This window comes from Chelonia mydas, chromosome 6, assembly GCF_015237465.2.
Source record: "Chelonia mydas isolate rCheMyd1 chromosome 6, rCheMyd1.pri.v2, whole genome shotgun sequence".
NCBI lineage: Eukaryota > Metazoa > Chordata > Testudines > Cheloniidae > Chelonia > Chelonia mydas.
The window spans coordinates 49,182,386-49,189,350 of NC_051246.2; the positions used below are offsets into that span (position 1 = coordinate 49,182,386).

The following is a 6,965-nucleotide window of genomic DNA, read 5'->3' on the forward strand; positions in this document are numbered from 1 at the left end:
AACAAGAGTCATTTAAACATTTTTGTCAAGTAAACTTGTCCATTTCTATTTAGAGTTTTTAAATTTTAAATAATTTTTTAAAGAAAGAAAGATCTTTCCTCATTAAAAACAACAACCACCACCACCCCAAAACAGTAACTTCTGCATCATTCCCCAGAAGCTACTATGCATAAAACTGGGACCTTTTTAGATGTAGACAATGACATTTCTTCTTGAGTCTTCCAAAAAACTTTCATCTATTCTAGTCCTGCAAGCTTGGCTGCTCTGTTCATTGGGTCTTTTCCTGCACTCGAGTAAAGTTATTATCCTTTTTTTATATACTGCACTTCGTGCCCTTGTGAACCTGTTGAAAAGTAGTGAAAGAGTTGAAAAGTACCACTGGCTCCTAAAAATAGTGCTGACTATGAGGCAGAAAGGGGGAACTCCGGTTTTATTCAGTGCTAAAGATAACACCATACAGAATGATAGACTCCTCTGAATTGTTTGTTCCCCTTCAGCTATTGTTTGTCCAGCACTGAATGAGCCTCTTAGCTGCACTTGAGGGCCTGTCACAGGTAGGCAACCAACAGAGATAATTCCCAGCCTATGCTTGATTGCCCCCTTATAGACACTCACTCATGACTCTGAAAGGCCTCAGACACTGTTGAATAAACTCCTACTCGCTTCCATAAACTTTTTCTCCCACTGAATTTTCCGGGGATGTGAGCAGCTCCCAGCCAGGCCTGAGGATGCTTCTGAATGCACTCCTGTTCTGAATCAAAGCCTGACAACCCCAGCCTCTTATAAGACAAGAGAAGAAAACAGGGCCTTCCCTCCACTGAAGGAATGTGCTTTCTTCAGCAGGTGAAGGCAAAGTCTCAGCAATTTTGAGAGAGAGAGAGAGAGAGAGAGAGAGAGAGTGTGTGTTTGTGTGTGAGAGAGAGACACTCTGCCGTGCTTTTAAATATTTGAAATCTATTTTGTCTAGTGTATCCTACAGCAAGTCTTCCAATGGCAAGGTGTTTTATGATACTTGTGTCTTTTTGGTCTGTTGAATTGAGAGTAACACAAATGTATGTTTGGTCTTTAGAATCTAGACCTATATTTAATGGGAGAAATACTGCTCTCATTTACACCCATGCAGCTGCACTACTTTTGCACAGGGGTAATTCTGGACAGAATTGGCCCTTCATCTGATTTTCCCAGCAGTATAGGACTGCTCCCAAAAACGTATCTGTCTCTGGAAATACATGCTGGATAATGCACTGTCACACTGAGATAATCAAAAAATAAGTGCTCCTTAAAAACACTTGACAAAGAAAACCACATTTCTACCTGAGTCTTTAAAATGATTTATGCCACATGTCAGATCATGCCTTGAAAACAATTTATGTGCAATTATTAGAAAAGCAATAGAAAAATGTTGCCATTTGCAAGCATAATCCATTCCCCAGCTCTTCCCACATTTCCAACTTCTTTTTAGCAGTTTCATATGGGGGCGGGAAACCAAATAAAACCACCAACCCACCCACCCAAACAAAACAATCTTCATTTCTATTTCTGTTCCCACTGACTTTTCAATGATATTTCCAAATCCAGGCAACTAAACTATCAGTTAACATGTAAAAGATGCTAAACCAAAGGGATTAGTGGCACAACAGAGAAGTCAAGATTTTTGCATCTGGCATCACGATCAGCGTTTGTCACCAACAAAAGAGAGATGTCTTCATAGTTAAATCCATCGTCTGGTCACCTGGTTTGTGACATGCCTGATTTGTGCTGCTGATTTACTTAGGGCTCAGTCCTGCATGATGCTGAGCTGCTGGCTGAAGCCAATGGAAATTGAGGGCTCTCGGCATCTCTCAGATGGTGTGCAGCATCCTCAGGGATCAGGCCCATACATTATAAATAACTTGGGATGCGCACTCTCTCTTCCCTTGCATCCTGCATAGTTCTCATGGCCCTTCTGGTACTCAACAAATTAATGTTAATAGTAGTTGATCAGCTCAGTATTAACAGTATTGTGCCTACACAGACTATGTAACAACTCTGAGTCAGCGCTTCTAGCGATAATATCCCAGCACAGTGGTTCAACGTGGTTACGGACCTGCACCTATATTGGGGCCATTCCTAAGGGATTTTAAGGCTAAACCAAAGAAGCAGCTGAAGGCCAAGTTGTGTGGGAAATCTTCCCTGAAGTGCTAGCCCAAAAGCAGCAGTCAAACACTATTAGAGTCATGAGAATGAGCTCGCTAGGAGTTGGACTCTCTGTACTTTGCAGGAAGTTTCCAGCACCTATAGCAATCTGATGCTTTGCCTACTCGCTCTACGTGCATCCACACAAAGTTCTCTCTAGCCCAAGAAATGGAACCTAGAAACACACAGCCTCTCACTGACACATTACATCATGCATTCAGACATGCATTATGCTTGTTACTTGTGTGGGGTTTGACTGTAATCCCTATTTACGGTGAGGTGTGTATGATTGCATGTGTAATCCTTCACTCACTTGATTCAGTGGAGGGGCTCAGAGGAATAAGGGACTGAGCTATTCCATTTGAAGACAATGGTAGTTTTGACATTGCTTCCAATAGGACTAGCACTAGGCTATGTGACTTGAAAAGCAATCAAATCTAAACAGGTCTTTATCTGACAAATCCAACCCCCTTACAATTTACAGATTTCCATTTTACATCTATGAGAACATCTGTGTGTCTATTCACTGGTCATGTTTGCCAGTTCCACACACTGTACAGTTCTGGCCCAGATTCTCATCTCATACAGTGGTGCAAATCTCATGATTATTTATTTGTATTAAAGCAACATTAGAGGCTGCAACCAAGATTTGACCCCATTGTGTGAGGAGCTGCACAAACATATAGTAAGAGACAATCCCTGCCCCAAATAATTTAGAATCCAAATAGACAAGACATAAACTGGAAAGGAAAACAAAGATAAAGTGACTTGTCCAAGGTCACCCAGTAGATTAGTAGCAAACGCGGGAATAAAACCCACTCCCAGTCTAGACTCCTGACCTCTAGCCCATGCTGACTCCATTAACATACCACTAGTGTAACTTACACCAAGCTCACATCCTCTGTCATCACTCCCCATTTACTTTCTTCTTTTCAACATGCCAGATCTCACTTAATTTTTTAAATTAACAAAGATAAGATTATTTTACTTTCTATGCCATCTTTCATTTTGCTATCTCAAAGTGATTTGCCAGTATTAATTAATTCAGTACACAAAAAGTTAAGGTCATGTAGCAAGCCACTCTCTTCTTAGGCTTCAAAGTGTATTAGTAGTTTATCTGGATCACCAGCATGTAGCTGCTAAATTGTAGAGCTTAGTCAACAGCCGTCCCTTGAGCCAGGAAATTTGAGTCTATCAAAGTCTGAATATAGAGCAGAGGTGGGCAAACTACGGCCCGTGGGACTGTCCTGCCCGGCCCCTGAGCTCCCGGCCGGGGAAGGCTAGCCCCCGGCCCCTCCCCCACTTCCCCCCTCCCCCGCAGCCATGCCGCCGTGCGGGCAGCACAGCTTGCACCCGCCCATCTCCCAGGCTTTCCAATAAGCCTGTCCTGCCACTCTGAGCGGCCTGGTAAGGGGGTGGGGGGAGGGGGGGTTGGATAAGGGGCAAGAGGTCCCAGGGGGCAGTCAGGGGACAGGGGGTGGCTGGATGAGGCAGAGGCGGCCAGGAGACAGGGAGCATGGGGGGTTGGATAGGTGGTGGGGTCCGGGGGGGGGGGCAGTTAGGGATGGGGGTCCAGGGAGGAGTGTGGATAGGGGTTGGAGCAGTCAGGCAGCAGGGGGAGTTGGATAGGGGTAAGGGGTTCCAGGAGGGGCAGTCAGGGGACAGGAAGTGGGAGGGGGTGGATAGGGGGCAGGAGCCAGGCCGTTTGCGGAGGCACACCTTTCCCTACCCGGCCCTCCATACTGTTTTGCAACCCCAATGTGGCCCTCGGGCCAAAAAGTTTGCCCACCCCTGATATAGAGCAACTTTCTACAGTTGTCAGCCACTAACAATGAACATACTGTACTTGCTCTCCACGGCCGTTATCCTGTTAGGTGAGGAGAAAACCTCTGTGTGTATTCCTGATCCATTGCATGCGTCTCCTTGATCTTTTGAGTTAGTGAGGCAACTTGCTAGACAATGGTCACCATTATGCAAGGCAACTTGCATTAACATTGCTGCTCAGACAGTACTGGTGTTCCTACAGGCACTAACCCAAAGGAGACAAAAGAAAAGGATGGAGAACGTAGGCCGTGAAGAAAGATTGTATATAAAAATCCTCAACAAATATCAACTTACCTACCTGTTGATGCTTTCCCTCAGCCCATGCCAATATTTACTTTACAGAAAAACAATGGCTGTTCTAGTAGCAGCCACAGAAAACATGTGTGAAGTTCAACACTTCTATCAGACGAGTTGATTTGCTAAGCATCTGTTCAAAATATACCCCCAATTGTCACCATTATATTTTAAAAAAGCAGTGCGGTGGTCCATTAATGAACTTCTAAAGGGATGCGTGACACGACTGGTTTTATTTGCAGTTGAGACAAGGCTTGTAGATGAAGTATCTGAGGAGCATTTATTAATCCATGCCCAGTTTGCTTTCATGCTGTGTCACAGAATCTAAATGGAAAATGGGTTCCTTGCTTTATCTCAGTGATTTTCTTTGTTTGGATGTTTGTTTGTTTTCAAAGCCTGCTTGTCTGAGTAATAAGGCAGGTCTCATTCTTTGAATGCAGAATAAGAGGGAGGATGGGTTAATTTAATTCTTCCTATTGTTAAATATTCTCCTGGCATGAAAACCATTTTTTCAATTTAGAAATCATTTTAAACATTTTGTTAAATCCTTATAATCTCTAGAAGATAATTGTTGGCCCCCATTTGAACATGCTGCTTACAATCTGGAAAGCCATGAAGGGATTGATTCTCCACTCCAGAGTAAATCAGGAGTAATTCCATTCAAGTCGATGGAATTCACCAGCCTAAGTGAGAGGAGAATCAGGCATGAATGATTAATTAACTCATGGAAGTCTTCTAGATTCTCAGTCGTAGGATGAAACCCTGGATCTACTAAAGTCACTGGCAAAATGACTGCCCACTTTCAGTCCCTTTCTGGGCTGTGGCACAACTATGGTTAGCTCTAAAAGGTACCCTGGACAACCTCAAGAGGGTGGTGGCAAATTACAAGTACTATGAGCTTCCAAAAAGAAATCCACCCCAGCCAGTAGAGAGCAAGCACATTACTCAAGGGAAATGAGGGCTAAGAACTGCTGCTGGAGCTCACTCTTCGTCCAGACAGAGCCATGATGAAGCAACACTAGTGCACGTGAGATTTGATATAATGGATCAAGCCATTGTTTCATTTAATGTGTCATTTTCCGCTGTAGCCAGTGCCTAAGGATTCAATGGAAGACAGGTTAGCAGACTAGAGCTCTTATTTAAATATATATTTGTAGATTTGGCCATTGAGTCTTTTCCTCTATGAATGACCATGGTTGGGAAACATTCCAGCCTTTTCTAGCTGCTTTTTAGACTGAAGGAAGGATGTTATAACAGCAACAAGGAATAACATTCTGGCCTTGCTATATACCACACTGTCATGGATTTGGCATTAACCTGCCTGTTGAATAAGATGCAATGGTCAGCAAAGACAGCCGAGCTCATTTGTATGAGGATCAACAAGGTCTACAGTTGTGTATTTAAAAGGGCTTTAGTGAGCCAGCCTTGCCACTGAGTAGGTCAGTTGAGAACAGTGCTTCCTCCCATCACCTCATATTTTTATTGATCCTTAAAGCCACAGCAACTGAAGATGATACAAGTGATAAGTCTGGTCTCATCAAGCTCTTGGAATCTCAACTCAAGCAGTGACAGTTTGAATTATACCAAGAGAGCCGAGGCAAGAGAACGGAAGGGGCTTCATCACCAACGTATTTCCGTTGTACAATTTGTACCTCCAGCCACTAGATTCTGTTCTCCTGGATGTTGCCTCCCCTCTCCCACTGATGTTCTCACAGCCCTCCGTGTAGGATCAACATGGAGAAAGCTGCAAAGAGAAGAAGGTGTCATTTTCCTATCACACTGCACCAATAACAGTTCCTCTCCTGGCTTAGGCTCCACGGATTTGGAAAGGATGACCACTAGTGAAGCGTGTGTTGGAGTGGAGGGGGACATACTTACGCTAAGAAAATATTTTTTTTCAGGTGTCCTCTTTCCAAGTCAACAAAGTGAATCCACCCTCTCTTTTCACTTCCCCAACTGCTTGTGTCTTCATTAACCTCATCCCACTCTCCGGCCTCTTGCTAGGGTTGGGAATTAGTGCTCTTGTCAGCCAAGCATTCTCTGCAGTCCAGATGCTGGAGGTGAACACGTGGAATGTGTAGGTATTGTGACTGAACAGTTCCTCCCTACAATGTCTCTTCACTCAGGAATGGTGACCTCTGAAACATGGTACCCAGGCAACAGACTATCCAGGCTATGCTGAAAGCATACCCTTGTTCCTAATACCCCTTAAACTGTGGTATTCATGAGTATATTTGCAGATATGTTAAAAATCACAATATCAAATTCAAATCCAAATATCATTTTTTCCTTGTTTGAAACAAAATAATTCAGCTTGCCTACCATAGCTGTGACTACTGTTTCCATTTTCAAAAACAGAAGACTGTATAAAAGCACAACATACAGGATAGCAATAAGGGTACCTAGATATAGAGACCTGATGCATGCCCTTAGAAGACCTGATTTGGATTACACATTTGCAGAAATGATATATTAGCACTAGCACCCCGTGCTGGCTATATCTCAGTTGTCTTCAAAATGTCCACAATCTATTGTGTTTCATTTGAAAACGCTAGTCACTTGGGGTGGGATTTATGCCTGACATAGACCAGATAAACTCCAGTCATTGCCTCACAATGCATTTTTTTTTAATTTAATCTTTAAAAAGACAGGCTGCTGGTTAACTGAGAGTC

General features: G+C 43.4%; 1 long non-coding RNA gene across 1 annotated transcript in view; it reads right to left on the reverse strand.

Annotated features, from left to right (window-relative positions):
- LOC122466104 overlaps window positions 1-6,357 on the reverse strand; it is a 10,455-nt gene extending 4,098 nt beyond the window's left edge. The window contains exons 1-2 of the long non-coding RNA XR_006291367.1: window positions 6,172-6,357; window positions 5,946-6,037 (exon numbers count right to left, since the gene is read on the reverse strand). This is a non-coding gene — a long non-coding RNA (uncharacterized LOC122466104). The remainder of the gene's footprint in view (window positions 1-5,945; window positions 6,038-6,171) is intronic.
- Window positions 6,358-6,965: the final 608 nt, after the last annotated feature.